General features: G+C 35.6%; 1 protein-coding gene across 2 annotated transcripts in view; it reads left to right on the top strand.

Annotated features, from left to right (window-relative positions):
- Nucleotides 1-238: 238 nt before the first annotated feature.
- Il1rapl1 (interleukin 1 receptor accessory protein like 1) overlaps nucleotides 239-15,052 on the top strand; it is a 1,408,761-nt gene continuing 1,393,947 nt past the window's right edge. Inside the window, exon 1 of one of the 2 annotated variants that reach the window (XM_051140905.1) lies at nucleotides 239-1,193. The gene's annotated coding sequence lies outside the window, so the exon portion shown is untranslated. The remainder of the gene's footprint in view (nucleotides 1,194-15,052) is intronic. The other variant, XM_051140904.1, reaches the window with a different exon arrangement.

Genomic DNA, 15,052 nt, shown 5'->3' with positions numbered 1-15,052 from the left:
CTAAGGTGGCTAATGCAAGCCCGAGTAATCGTCCAATTCGCTGGGCCACTTTTGTCTGGAAGGACTGGTTTCTATTATTCCTCCGAGGGTCCTTTCCGAAAGATTCCCAGGCTACCGTCCTTCCTCTTCGGGTCTTCTGAAAACTAAAACTCGCAAAGCGGTGGCTGTCTGTGGATTGGCTAGTACTAAAATATCCATTGGGTGGCAGTAATACTATCCTCTTTATGACTTGCAGCAAACCAGAGAATGCATTCAATCAAATGAACCGATCTTGTAGAAACACTGGAATCATTTATGCATTGCAGTTTCTCTTTCTTGTTTTCGCTCCTTCTTCCCTGGGATATTTTGAGTGGATTCTGGCTATTAATCAAGATCTCGTGCTGTTCGTGGTTTGCTTGTCGTTTTCGCTCAGGATTAGCATCATTCAAGATAAACGCAAAGCTGCTTCCCCCCACCCACTCTCTTTTGAAAAATCATTTTTGGGGTCTGCTGAAGAGAACTAGGACCCAGGAGACACCTTCCCAAACAGCAGGGGTTGTGTGCTTTCACATAGCAGTACTGTACAAGGAAAACCCCGTCGGATCTGTTATTGCGGGATACTTGTGAAATACACATAGGATTCTTTCTTATGGCTGCATCCCGGATCTGGAAATTTTACTTGGGGAACAGGAAGATTTGAAAGGCTACATGTATCCAGAAGATTTGCAAGCAAGACTCCGATTCTTGTCATAGAGCTCACAGACTTCTTCACTTATCGTCCGTTTTCCTTCCTTCTTAAAAAAACAAAACAAAGCAAAACACATTTTTAAAAAAAAAAAAATTCTCCCTCTTTTTTCTGATCTCTCCTTCTTCAGTCTCTCCTTTTTTATTCTGCCTCTTCTTTTTTCCCCCTCCTAGTCTTCTTTTTTTCCCCTTCCCTGCTCTGCACCTGGATTGTATCGTCACTAAACAATCGGGCACTTTGAGAACTAACTGGAGACAGTCTTGTAGGGAAGATCTGTATGGAATTATCTGCTTTTATGGTGAACTTGGCATTTGTGAATGGGTATCTTGTTCACAATATTAATTGCTAGCAGAAACAAGAAAAAGAACACAGGAGTAAAACGTGGATTTTTCTGAATACGCATTGTGATGACCAGCAATTACCTTACCGACTGATATCCAGAGGAGAATAATTTGGAAGACTGTTGTGGGTAAGGTCATTTTTATATGTAGACCCATCAGTGGCGTGAGCAAACTTGGACGTCTGTAATGAGAATGGGTGACTTGGATGATTGCAGCATCGTATTGATGGCTGTGATGTGGCCGTTATTGGCACTGAATGGAATAACTGCAGTTGTGTGTGTGTGTGTGTGTGTGTGTGTGTGTGTGTGTGTTCTGAGTATAACTGGAAATAAATCAAAGAATCACTCTCTTCCCAATTATTTTGGTGTGGAAGAGAGTCTTGGATTAATTCTGGATAGACACTCTTTGTTTGGATGTAATATTTGTGGTCCCTGTGCTCTGGAGGGATAGCAGCAGTGAAAGGAGCACTTACCGAAGAGCCCATTTCAAATGAAATGAGCTACTCTTTATTCTTTAAAAGAAATATGTTTGCAACTCAGTGCAGCATTCTGCTGCATTTCTCAGCTGCAATGGGACCAGGGATATCCCACTTGTCAAGTTCCTAAACTTTAAGGTGATAATCATTGTTAATTGTTCTTCAGGTTGTGATTATTGGGGATTATTAAGTGCCGTGGACTACTTTTCTATCTATTCTGGTAGATTATTATTCAGAGTGAAGAAAGAAAAGACTAAAATTGATGAGTAAAATAGAGAAGAATAGAGCAATATTATCTTAAATATTACCATCGTGTATTCTTTGCTAAGTTCGATTGTTCAATAATATAATTATTTATCCAATACCTTAAATAGCTGAAGCTACAACCCACGTGCAGGGGAGTCAAAGGTCTGGAAGTGGAGATGATCCTTTTATTGCAATGCAGCTAGCTTGGGAAATGCAGTCAATTACACACCACTCTTAACCTTAAGTTGAAGATGTATTCTGTTATTTTACCCTTTTGCTAAAAAGTTAGAGACTACAGCACTCAGAATTCTTAAGCATATTCTGCCTGAGAAATGGGATAAAAATCGATATTGATGACGTGGTTCAGTGCACTGTACTGCAATGCCAAAGTCTCATATTCAGTACCTATGATGAGAGAATGGAGCATTTGCATGTGTTATAAATCCCACCTGGTAGATTGATCTGAAGGGGAGGGGGGAAGATATGTGGATATGTAGGAAGATGGATGGAAGTCGTGCATAATCGGTGATTATGTAACTTCATTACATCAGTGAGCTTCAGTCAACGATAGTGAGATGGAATGATTGTATAGAGAGAGCCTCCATCACCCTGTTAACTTTTGAAGCTTGTAACAGTTAACAGGAGGAGGGCAGACAGAGATATCTCCAAGGGTCCTGTAAACCTTGATCTCTGCGGCGAATTTAACATGAGTTTTCTCACACTGAGTTTCAGAGGGCTAGCAGATCGTGTAAGCTTTAGGGCTGGACAGGAGCAATTTTAGCCACACCCGTGGAGAGTCAAAATGTGTCTGCAATGTTTCACAAGTGCCCCATTGAGTCTTTGGGGCTGATGCTTCCAGCCAAGGTCATAGTTCTTTTCCCTATGGTTGAAATATGTGACCTCAACTGAGTGTAAAGTTAAAGCACTAAAATGACTGAGAAAGACTGAAGGGAAGGACCATTTAGGGTCTCCTTTTGCGTTTTTTTCCTGGGAGAGCTTGATGCAGATTTCAGTCTGGTGGTTCCCTCATAAAAAAATGATGATTGCTTCCACGGTGTGTCAGAAATGAGTGCTTCTTACCTTTATCTTTGCCATGACAACCTCTTTCTGGGCCATTTTAACCCTCAGGGGAAAAAGAGAAGTAAAAATCTTTAAAGGTAACAACATGCTGTTAAATTAAAAAACAACCCACAATGGTTTTGAATTCATTGTTAATACAAATCCTAGAAATCAAGAGCAATCTATTTTCAAGTTTTACTTAATGAATGCTCTAAAAGACATGTTGCAGAAGCTGGAGACTTTTACCAAGAGATGAGATAAATGCACTGTGCTCACTGTACAGAGGAAGGAACACTGCAGAATAAAATGTCATTTTCCTTCATGCTTTATCTGGAGCTGTGCTTTTTTTTTTTTTAAGCAGATGCACATCAGCTTTTTAGGCCTTTCACTGTTTCAAGATTCCTGGCCCCCAATAGATCAGGCATTCGTATTCACACACACACACACACACACACACACACACACACAAGCTGCTGACATTCTAACCCTGGCCATTTGAGTCTTATCTACTAGTAATTGTCCTTGTTCCAATTTTCCTTTTCATTTATTTTCCAAAGATGAATAAAAGACTTTCTGTCAGAGTGCTGAGGTGATTTTTTTCCAGTTTTTGTTTGCTTTCTTGCATTTTATTTTGTGAAGTCCTATGGAGTCAAGGATAGGAGCTAGACTCTCCCTAAGTAACTTTGAAAAGATTTGCTCACTTCTAATCTGATGGTGGGATTGTGGAATGAAATTTTGAGGTCTGATATTTGAGGTGACTTTTTATTTCTGCAGGACATGCTCAAACATCGATATATTGTGCCAGCGAATTTGGAGGTTTTGTGTTCATATTGTGTAGGAAATTGAATGTGAAGTTAACTCCTGATTCCTTCCTTCAGGGGTCAGGGTAACACTACAGCTGCTTCCAGGCTGTTAGTCTCCAACTATGTGCAGAAATTCAGCCTGCAATGAATTTTTTTTTATATCCTCAATTTTCACATTGTATAAACGACTTCCTCAGTTGTTTTCTGGCTTACACCATACAAATGTTACCCAACAATGCATCTTCTAGGGAATTTCTAATTCTAATAGAGGGTGAAAATTAATATAGATGGGAAAAGAGTGTGTTTTAAAGACATTGAGCATGAATCTAGCACATACATATAATTGCTATTCATTTGCTTACACACAATTATATACTCACATCAGGACAGATAGTTTTGGACATTTTAATGGCGACTTATAACCTGTTACTTTCTTTAGAGAGATTATGTAATGAAGGTACTTCATAGCTTTTATCCTAAGTATCCTACAAATCAATAATAAACAGCTTTGCTTAACAAGAAAGCATTTAAACATGAAATCAGTAAGTGATGTAAAATATAATGTGTATTTTCTATTTTATTGCTTTTTAAAAGCTAAAGTCATGTATTTTATTTCTTTTTAATCTAAAATATACTCATACTAGAAAATATTTGAGAAAAATTACCATTTCTGTTATGAATATGTTAGCCACTGATTTCTGTTATGATAAATTTAGCAAAATTAGAATATTTGGGAAAATCATAATATTCCCACGAATACAGAAATTTAAATGACAATTTTATTTCAATGTATGTGAACAAATCAATGTTACCTTCAACAGACTGATACATAGAGCATTTTTTAAATGAAACTTTGAAAATGAAGATTTATATTTTGAAATCTTTTAGACTGTTATATATTTATTTATATTTAGTATTACAGTGTATATGATCTTGGCATTTGAAAAAATTACATGCTTTTATAAGGAAGGCTATTTTATAATTTGTAAAGAAGTATTGATTAGTAAGACGTAAAAGTAGTAAGTTTTGTGGTAATGCTGAAGTTATGAAGCATAATTATGATTTCACTATTTTAGCAGCTATAGATCAGGTCATATCAGCATTTAAATTCCAATCCAGTTTTCATTAGTCATATCAGGAATCTCAAAGATAAAGGATTCTAGCTCTCTATTCAGACACTGTAGGACACTGGGCGAATCAGGCTCCCTGACTTGTATTTTAGGATTTGTTACTTAGTACACTTGGAACCTCCCATGCTACATTTGACCTGTAAGAGTTCCAGAGAACCATAAAAATATAATAGTTACATGTTGCTCTGAAAAAAGGAGATAGGGAGACAGTGTGTGTCTAAGGTCTGCATTAGAAATGTATGGAAATAGTAGTCATGATTCTCCTATCTTATGAATTTTTTCAGCATATGGTTTTCCGTGTCCTAGTTGTAAATCTTTCTAGACAATTTCTAGTATCTATTATAGTTAGCTGAGAGGTCACATCATTCAATGAGTAAGCAACATAGACATATAAAAAGGTTTTGATACAAAGTTTCACTCACCACTCAGTTTTGGTTTTCATAAGTACTTATATGGAAATATAGTTGTCTTAAACAATTAAAAAATACTTGCTTTCGAATCATAGTCAAAAGGATTTTGTGTAGATACTTAAGGAGATAGTTTTCCCCCACTTAATTCCCCTAAGTAGTTAGAATCTGTTTCTGGTAAGAGGACTACACAAACAAATGCTCACAAACAAACTTAATGCTGCCACTTGAATTAGGTCAATTGACCACAAAGCTACTCTCAAGGATTTTACTTACCAAAGTATATGGACTTGAGTACCCAGAGTAATAGAGAAAATGGAAATGTAAAGACACTAGTACTGTTTGTAATTTTCTAGTTGCAATAATTACTAACGTTCTTTAGGGGGAGGCAATCCCCCATGTGTCACTGCTAAAGCTGCATTTCTTTAATGCTTGCATTTTAACATAAACATATTCACATACATGAGGACATAGTTCATTACTTGAATTTCTGTATATAATTTATGTAGATGATTAAATGGGCTAAGAAATAAGGTTTTATGTTTTTGTTAAGATAGAATTGGAAACTGTAAAATTATCCTGTAAAAATAAATTAATATTCATGAACTTAAATGACTCTTGTGTTAAAATATAACCTCCTCTCAATTCCAACTCTCTTGCTTTTTTATATTAAAGAGCCTCAATATTTCTTTATTTTGGATGAAAATTTTCATGTATATTTATCCTACTTTGTGGCTACCTAAAAATTTCAAGTATTTTCTTGCTATCCTACATTTGAAAATATATACCTTTATCACAAAATACTTTAGTTATGATCTAGCAGAATTCAAAGGAATAGCACAGTAGTATAAATATGCTTGTTTATTTGACAAATTCAGTTAATCACTTTACAAATATGCTTTTAATTTCCACCCAGAGAATGCCACCCTGGAGTGTCTTACAATGCATATAGCATACCATTACAGGCCAACCACATGGCTCAATGGGCATACCCCTTGCTGCTTACCCTGGCTATTGGCTCACAATGACAAATCCTCAGTTGGCATGCTTTTTTGATTCTGCTGTGCAGAAACACTATTCAAGTGCCAAAACCATAAGATTCCTAAGGCTTGTAGCTACGGAAAAGGGATGACTGAGTGGTTTAGTATTGCCATCGAATCATATAATCTGAAATTGCCAAGCAATGTGCTGTGGATGAGGCAAAAGGAGGGAACAGCTCTGTTCTTTAGTATTTTACTTCTAAAAATGTATTTGTTGTTTTCATTTTATAAGATTAATGGGATCCTTTTTTCATGGCAAAGTTTTCAGAAGGTTTTCTACAGTTAATTGCATGTACAGAAACACACACACACACACACATTAAATGACATTAAATGAAAAATTTTGTTCTTACCTAAATTTAAGACTACACTTAGACAGTATTTTATTTACATTACTAAGCCAAGTTATAGAGTGTGGAGTGTGAATTCACTAAAACCCTGAAAATAGGTTATAGGCTTTCACTCTTTTAATAAGAGTGATAACTATGTGTTTTGTAGTTCACATGAATTACTATAACAAATCAGCACATGAAAATTATAATTTTTTCATAGAAATTCATCTCTTCCTGGATGAAGTTAATTGATACATTCTTACCAATATTTATACACAATAACCATGATGTTAGTACAGTGATCATAATGAGCTAATATACTAATTTAAGTAAAAGAAATGTTATTTGGGGGCTGGAGAGATGATTGAGCACTTAAGAGCATTGGTTTAGTTCCTGGCACTCAACTAGTGGTGCATAACTGTAACTCCCATTCTTCTCTAGACACCTGACAGATGCATAGTGCACAATCATACAACAAGCAAGCAAAAGATCTCAAGCCATCAAGTTAAATGAGATTTTAAAATGCTAATTTAAAAAATGTTGGAAATCCATTTAGTCAGTTTTACTTTTAGTATCAATTGATAAAATTGTATCATGACAATAAATATTATTTAAAATACATTATTGTGTGTTCAACTGGCTTCATAAATCTCTTCAAAATGCATTGTTTATCTGTGTATAAGGTTTAGTGTGGAATATAGACACAGTTAAATAAAATGTACATGTGTTCAGGGCAAAAATATTTAGCATTGCATCTACATATGAACCACAGTTACCCAATCTTGAAAGGGAAAAGGAAGCTCTTACTATGGGTCTTGAATCCACAGAGTTAAGTTTGTGGATACATGGACTTTGGAGTGTATAACCTCCTGAAGTCTCAATATTAGCAAACTGACTGACATCCATATTTATGCTTCAAAGGTTTTCATAAAGTCATTATGTATGACAAAACAGTAACTTTAGAACGATTGTATTGTTTCCACAATAAATTTCATTTTAATAAATATAACAAGAAGTAACTAGGGTAGAGTTATATGAATCTAATGGAATTGTGCAAAGTAGATGGGTAAAAGATGCTCCATTGTTTCATTTTAGATAAGGAGATTGTGAGTCAATGAAATGAAATTGAGGCTCCAAGATCTTAGATTTTTGGCCTTTGATTCTGATTTATTGATAAGGTATAACCCCACAATTGAGTATTTTATTTATATACCCTGACATACCGTATTGTCTTCTTAGTACACCGTAAGGCAGGGTTTTTTTTTTTTCTTTGTTGGGGCTAAAGTCACCAAATTTAACACTTTGGATTCTAGTTCACTTTATTGACTTGTGATCACTTTCCTACTAGCCCAGTTGTATTATATGGACCAAAATCTTATTTTCTTTATGTACATTTGTGCTACTCTTGAGTTTATTTGATGTCTGTGGACATCATACAAGGGAGGAGATGGGAAAAATGGGTCACTGGTGAGTCTCCTTTCTTTTTCTGCACAGTTCTTTCTGCAGTAGTTGTATATCTCTTCTCATGCAGAGAATTGCTTTTGTATAGAATTCTTCCTTTTTGTCAAAATAGTGACCCAGAAATTACTTTTGTAAACATTTCACTCTCTGGCCTTTAGGATAGCCTGCTTTGTCTCTGTATTGCATGCTGCCTCCTTGCTTCCAAGGGAGACTACTAATGACCTTTTTCAAAATATATTTTAGTCATTTATTCTGCTTTAAAAATATAGAATCCCCTTTTAAATGTCTCCACCAATAGGATCACTCTTCTTATATAGGCAGTAATGAAGTAATTTTGAGAAACTAAGGAGAGTGATATTGATGGAGCTTGCTAACCTATAATAACATAGCTGCAAACAGAAAGACTAACAATTGATATATCTATCCATCTAGCATTCATGAATTATCTATGTGTGTTATTTATATTCACATATTTTAGAGACTACACTGAGACCTCTGTATACACAGGCACATAGAAACATGTTAATCTTTAAATTGAAATTATACTGCAATAACAAAAATTCCTCCTCTTTTCTTTCTTCCTTCCAACCCCTCCTGTGTTTTCTCTATCCAGCCCCTCCCAGATTTCCCCCCTTACTCCCTCTCAAAGTCGTGGCATCTTTTATTATTATTTTTACATATATATATGCAAAAATATATAAAGAAAATCTTCTGAATGCATTTAATGTTTTTATGTACATGATTTCAAGGCTGACCACTTAGTATTGTGTATCCAATTAGGGGCTTTGTAATTTTGTTAGGATATTTGGTATATGAACCCCTGATATTTTGCTGAATGTAAAGATCGTAATGGTAAGCTTCACTTACACAGATATTAGGTTTTTTTTTTCTTCATTCAAAGCTGCCTTCAGAGGACTACATTTTAGATGATAAGGTATAGCGAAGTCTGTGAAGATCATATTTTCATTCAGATTAGATGTTGCAGTGTGCTCCAGACATACTAGGTAGGCACCTAGTAATATTTTCCTGTATGGAGAACTGACACCAGCTAGGAACACTCTGATGTTTACAACCTCATCATGAACTTTATTTTGGAAGAGACATAGCCAGGGGAGACAAGCACAGCAGTATAAATGGAAAAGAGAAAGACTTAGAATGGTATCAGGTATTTTGTGTAAACAAAGCTTTATGTAGCCAAGGGAGAAAATTTGAATGTAAAAAATGAATCTGGTGCTTCTCAGTGTTTAGGTTTTGAATATCCCTGTTAAAGCTCCTAATTGTTCTCACCATGACAAAACTCCTGAATGGCACTCAAGAGGAACCCAGCTCCACAGTGTGTAGAATAAATTCATTCAGGGAACCTCTGGGGAGCTTGGACTGCTGCTCTTCCTGCTTGGGATTTTCCTACAGGGCCCTTTATAACAGTCTCAGAGTAAGTTGCTTGTGTCAGTGGGTGTGCTCTTCTCAATGACTAAATGGTTTAGTTTAGCTCCAGGGAGCAAATGCCTGTCAGTCTCATATTTTTAGGCACCAGAGTCATTCAAGACATGGAGTAGTATGCCAGAAAATAATTGCATAATAATGTTTAAATATTTGTTAATTGCAAATCAGTTTTAGATTTATGTCCTCCAAAATATGGCCTGCATTGTAAGTTGAGACTAAAACTTCTAATGAAGCTTCTAACGAAAGAAAATTGTAGACTAAAGGAGAGAGGATTAATAAAAGGTAGTTTATAGCTTATAGGTGGCAGAAGAAGAGAAAATCCTCCCGTGCTCCTTCTTTTCATGCTTTGCTTTCCTTTTTCCCCAACTATAATTCTTTAAAATTATTGTTTCAACAGACTGTTACTGTGTAGCTCATGCTGAATGAGGGAAACGCCTGCCTCAGTTTTCTGATTAAACACACACACACACACACACACACAGAGAGAGAGAGAGAGAGAGAGAGAGAGAGAGAGAGAGAGAGAGAGAGAGAGAGAGAGAGAGAGAGAGAGAGAGAGAGAGAGAGAGAGAGAGAGTTTATAAGGACCACATGGAACAAGGTTAGACAGAAGGCAATACCCCAGCTTTCCTAAAGAGTAAGATATACAGTGTGGACTGTATGACGGTAAGATAAGGCTAGAGTCCCCAAAGCTCCAGGTCTGGTTGCAATCAGCTAGTGGAATAAGGTTGTGTGAACCTAGGGGGAAAACATTTAAAAACTTAAATTTTCCTTAGGAAACACAGAAAGACAATAAGATGACAGCCTGCATCTACCAAGTACCTTTGATTTTTCAATTTTGTGAAGCTCCAAAGAACTCTTTAGTATTATCTTTACTGTAACTGTATTTACATTGAACTTCATAGCTCCAGTTGCCATCATTGTCTGTCTTCATTTCTTTTTTGTCTTTTTTCCTTCTTTCTGAGACACAGGATAGAGATAAAAAAATAGCTGTAAAAAATGTAGATGACATCATGTGTAATGAGATCAGCGGATTTAGATTATATTTCCTTAATGGGGTTAGAAAGTTGTCCTGCATACTAGCAAAACATTGCAGTTCAAGTATAATTATTCAATGAATAAATGGGAATATTTAAGTTATATTTATTTATAGTAATGGTAACAGTAAAATAACTGTAAAGTGGTACTTCAATTCCAAGGAATGTGGAGATTGAAGATTATAGGGGTTAAAAAATCAGGAAGCACTTTATATAAGGTAGAAATATAATTTACAAAATGGATTTATACTATGATCATGATGGAAATGAATATTGTTTTGGAGTAGAATGTGCATTCAATAATAAGATATTATGTTTTATTACTAGCCATTGTGATCATTTTTGCTAACTGGTAATAATTTTAACAATTTTGAATTATAGATGAAAAAGAGAAAGTAAGCCTCCTATGAAAAATAATCTATGCAAGCTCAATTTAAAATATTTTCTTGATCACATACTTTGTTTCTACGTCTAATAAGTAGAATCTAAAACTGCCAGAGTCCACCGTGGATGTTTTGCCTTTCCCTTATGTGGACTAGAGATTCAGCCTCCTCTCCTCTTTGCCCAGGCACACTTCTCTGAAGCACAGATCTAGATCTATGTGATTCTGGGCTTTGCTTTCTCAGAGACCATGGGGCTCTTTTCCCTAATGGTGGCCTTTTTTTTTTTATCTTTTTCATGTGAAGCAGCTGTCTCTACTTCCACCTTTCTTAGTTTTTTCTCCCATGTCTCATTTGCCCTGGATATTCCTTTTTGGCTCAGGATTTCCTAGAGAAAAGACAAATCAATACTGTATTAATAAGAAAACAAAATAAGTAGAAGAAACCAAGAGTTATTTTTTCTAAACTTTATGAGATCACTCCTACTTGAAATTCCAGTAATATTGGAATTCGTCAATTCTGATGAAAACATGGAGAACGTGATTTATTTAGTCAAAAACCACATGTAATACACATCATCATTAGAAGTTACAAAAAATATGTTTTATAGTATAAGGTAATACAAAGAAATAAGTCCTTACTGCTCTGAAATTCTATTAGAACTTTAAACAATTCTGACTGTGGGTTTGTGGGGGGTCACAGGACAGCTTGCAGTAGTCAGTACTCTCCTTCCACTAGGTGGATTCTCCTATTGAATGCAGGTCTTCAGGCTTGGAACTAATTTGTTAACCAAAGTTATCACTATCCTTTATTCCTATTACATGATCAGAGCTATTTCATTCATATTCAACTTAACTTATTTACTCCTTTTCTCAGAAAAAATGGGATATAGCATTTTAGGGCCCTTTCTATTGTAGTATTTATACTTACCATATGCTAAAGATGTCCAAGGCAGTTCTTTTTTTTTTTATTAATTTATTCTTGTTATATCTCAATGGTTATCCCATCCCTTGTATCCTCTCATTCTTCCATCCCTCCCATTTTCCTTTTATTCCCCTCCCCTATGACTGTTCCTGAGGGGGATTACCTCCCCCTGTATATGCTCATAGGGTATCAAGTCTCTTCTCGGCAACCTGCTGTCCTTCCTCTGAGTGCCACCAGGTCTCCCCCTCCAGGGGACATGGTCAAATGTGAGGCACCAGAGTACGTGAGAAAGTCATATTCCACTCTCCACTCAAGTGTGGAGACTGTTCTGACCATTGGCTAGATCTGGGTAGGGGTTTAAAGTTTACCGCCTGTATTGTCCTTGGCTGGTGCCTTAGTTTGAGCGGGACCCCTGGGCCCAAATCTGCCTATCATAATGTTCTACTTGTAGATTTCTAGGACCCTCTGGATCCTTCTACTTTGCCATTCTCCCATGCTTCTCTCATCTAGAGTCCCAATAGGATGTCCTCCCCTCTGTCCCAGTTTCCTGGTAAGTGAAGGCTTTCGTGGGACATGCCCCTTGGGCTAGTATGCAGATATAAGTGAGTATATACCATTTGATTCTTTCTGCTTCTGGGTTAACTCACTCATTATGATCATTTCTAGCTCAATCCATTTATCCACAAATTTCGGGAATTCCTTGTTTTTAATAGCTGAGTAGTATTCCATAGTGTATATGTACCACAGTTTCTTTATCCACTCTTCTACTGAGGGACACTTAGGCTGTTTCCATGTTCTGGCTATTATGAATAAGGCTGCTATGAACATGGTTGAGCAAATTTTCTTGGTGTGTGCTGGAGCATCTTCTGGGTATATTCCAAGGAGTTGAATAGCTGGGATCAAGGCAGTTCTTATTACTGAAAGATTATAGATTAGTAGAAGCATTTATGAGACAGATGCCAGAAATCATGAGTTCAAGGGCACCCTATCCCACATAGTAATACCCTGTCTCAGAAAAAACAAACGAGTGTATAGAGTACTGAGGCAGACAAATGTTTTCAATTACCTTCCCTGCAAGCATAGTCTGAAATGTAGAATGACAACTAGAAGCTTCTGTTACTTTTAAGGCAGAGAGAAAACTAACTGCCATGTGGTTGCATGTGATCTCAAATCAGTTTCATTAGGAAGCTCTAGTTTGAAATTTAGTCAAGGAGCTGAAATTTTAGTCCTATACTCAAAAGTTGCTGCGTAGGGCATAGTAAACACCATCTTGTGCAGTTATGCTCTCAGCTGCCAGATAGGCATATAGACCATGAAGAGAAGAATAATTAGTTTTTGAAACTCTGACAAGCTTGTGATATTAGTCCTAGAGATATACTTCACTACTACTGTAGCAAACTACTGGAATAATGCAAGGAAACTAAATATACGTGATTAATATATGTAGCTTTGTTTCAGAGGATTCTATTTCCTGAGGAATATAGTGAAACTATATGATAGTTATTCATCCACAATCTTACAGGTCAGAAGTATGTAAGAAACATCTCATATATGCGTCAGACTTCCATAAACAGTGAAAAGAGTGTTGAAAAACTAAGTCTAGTGCGTTTACATGAGAATTTTTTCTTCAGCAGTTATTTGCTTGATTTTAAAGGTTAGGAGAGGATTTTTTTGGAGGTCAAAAAAGGGACAAGGCAATGGAAAAGAGTGGGCCAAGTTTTCTGAATTGCAAGGATAGTAGGACAGTTCTTTGATTTGTAAGGGATAATGAAAGTCGGCAGAAGGTACAGACTTGAACTGAGTGGCAGTGGACTGAGTTGAATGTAGATTGACTGGCCGGCTCAGAACAGAGAAAGCTGTGTTTCAGTAACATTTTCTCAGCAGAGATTTTGTGTAGGTGAGGAGGGGACTAAATGTGAATTGATGAATTTAAAATCATAATGATAAGTTATTGTAGAGTTCAATTTTTACTGTGAGGTGCATATAATACTATTCATTTTATATTATGTAGATATATTAATTTCATTCTTGAATGCAAGGGAACTGCTATTACTAGAGATTTTAAAATGCTTTCTTCAGCTCCAGTGAGGTGATAAGAGCACCTTCTATTTTCTTCTTGTGAAGATTTTCAATCAGGCTGAATATATTGAGATTTAATTTTCCCAGTAATTTTTTAAATGTAGTTGTTATACCTAAATGGGTAACCATTCATTAAATCATAGAAAATTTTAAATAGGTGAACTCAGTGTATACACTTGCAGACTGATAAAATCTCTCCTCTGCAACTAATGTAATTATCCATGAACTTTAATAAACAACCCCTTTGACTACTTTGCTCTTCAATTCCTCTGAGATTTTAATAGTTGTCTAAATCATTTCAGTTCAAGGCATACTTCCATATTTTCTACCTACTTATTTTATGCTTAAACACAAGAACTAGGCTGGAATTTGCAATTCACTTACTGCCAATTGAGGAAGTAAACTAGTAAGAATTTTTAAAATGTTGTCTTTTAAGTCTTTGAATAAATATATTTTAGGTTTTTCAGAATCAGAATTACTGCATTTTACTGTTTGTATTATGATATTTGTGCACAGCATATATTTTCCTTTGTTTTCATAAATTTGAGATAGATATTTTATGCTACCACACAGTGCCACATCCTTTATAGTAGGTAAGTCATATTAATTTAGGTTTCTTACTTAAAAGAGTTATGTAGGTGGTATGAGAAATGAATGACGGTTATTGGAACAGATTTTGCATCAGAAGTTATTTAAACCTCATCTATATTTGGGAGAAAAAAAGGAGAATTGTTATTTCCTGTTCCCAAAACTACAATTAGCTTTAATTTCTTAAGATTGTAATAATAAAAGATGTGGGCTTTTCTGTGAGCATATTTTTTGTAATACCAATTTCCTAGAGTCAAAAATTCAACTTCTAGTAGATATATCTCAGTCTTTATTGATTTTTTGAACTCCTACTAGCCTACTCTCATTAGATTTAATGTTATTGTTCACTATATTTATGAAACATAAAAATACATATGATAAAGTTTCACCATAGTCTAGGTTTGGGAAAGTGAAATATATTGAGAAAACTGAAATTATTTAACTTCACTGAATCATTTAAGTCACAGATGCTCACTATATCTAGGTACCACAAATTACATCTTCAACACTTTACAAATGAATCACAGCACCCAAAGCACATATCCGTCTACATGTTGACAGATTATAAGAACTTAAGTGGAAATTG

Source organism: Acomys russatus, chromosome X (assembly GCF_903995435.1).
Source record: "Acomys russatus chromosome X, mAcoRus1.1, whole genome shotgun sequence".
In the NCBI taxonomy this organism is placed as follows: Eukaryota; Metazoa; Chordata; class Mammalia; order Rodentia; family Muridae; genus Acomys; species Acomys russatus.
Note: the sequence above shows the minus strand (reverse complement) of the source record. Positions and strands in the feature narration are given on the sequence as shown.